Source organism: Fusarium mangiferae (genome assembly GCF_900044065.1).
Source record: "Fusarium mangiferae strain MRC7560 genome assembly, contig: FMAN_scaffold005, whole genome shotgun sequence".
Lineage (NCBI taxonomy): Eukaryota > Fungi > Ascomycota > Sordariomycetes > Hypocreales > Nectriaceae > Fusarium > Fusarium mangiferae.
Genome location: NW_024573925.1, coordinates 1,920,391 through 1,921,633, shown reverse-complemented (window position 1 = coordinate 1,921,633; position 1,243 = coordinate 1,920,391).

The window sequence follows — 1,243 nt, the reverse complement described above, 5'->3', positions numbered from 1 at the left end:
TCCAATACATGCTATCCCCTGCTGTAGATTCTGTTGGTCACCGTTAATGCTAACCTCTAGTCGCATCACTAGTTTCGAGACAGGGATACGAGAAAAAAAGATGTATGTATGTACAGTACAGTACATTATTTTTTATTTTTTATTGTCATTTCGGGGGCGTCTATCCGCAGCTATCTATCTAATCAATCACTTCCTCAGCCCTCTGTCGTTGTGTACAGGTTGCTGATCGCTAGGGTGAGAATGGACGAGTCAGTTGATGCATGGTCAACATGTCTATCTATCTACAACTCATGCCAAACAAACCTGCTGCTGTGACCAACCGAGCTATGCATGCTGTCTTTGTCTTTCTTGGCCTGTCTCGACTTGACTTGACTGATCATGCCTGATCATGCCTGATCTTGTTAGTTTGTCTGATCCTCCGGCCTCCGGATCCGGACCCGGCGCGGGATCTCAACTCAAACCGCCTCGGCCCCGATACATGTCAGATTCGCGTTCGGATCGGCATCGGCATCGACAACAACATCGGATTCGGAATCGGCCATCTCCCTCTTTGGGTGTATCTTTATCTTTGTCTCTCTTTGTCTCTGTCTCTCCTGTAACTATGTATGCATGCATGTATGTGTGTAGTGTCTGTCTTGGTCTAGCGCTCACATGATCACATCGCCGTTCGACAATCTCATTTCTCAGAGACACTTTCGTTCCCTTCTGCTTAGCAGATCTTTTCCCGCTGTAGCTATGTGCATCCCTTTTCGATATGCCGCACTCTCGCATGCCGCGTGCCTCGAACTAGCTACTGTAGCTCAGAGCTAAGAATCCCATGTCACAGATCATCGTAGATAATACTCCGTACTCCCCCCTCCGTAGCCCCCCACCCAACCACATACATAGACTCAGGGCGACAGCGGAAAAAGCAAAGATATCATAAGCTATAGAACCTTACTATTACGGCCAAGTACTAAATTCGCCGATAATGATAACTCAATTCTACCGCTCACTCTCAGCTGTAGCAAACCCTCACCGGTGTCTCGACTCTCCAAATGCGGCGACCGGTCAAGGTGCCTCGCCTCGTTGATATCTCTCGACATGTACTAAAAAACATCAATACCGAGGCTACACGTCAAATGCCCACGCCAAGCTACCCCAGTATGGCTTTTTTATTTTTTTATTTTTTTATTAATTATTTTTACTTCTATCCTTTGCCCAGAGGACAGGATTTTATGGATCTTTACGAGAATTCCAGACA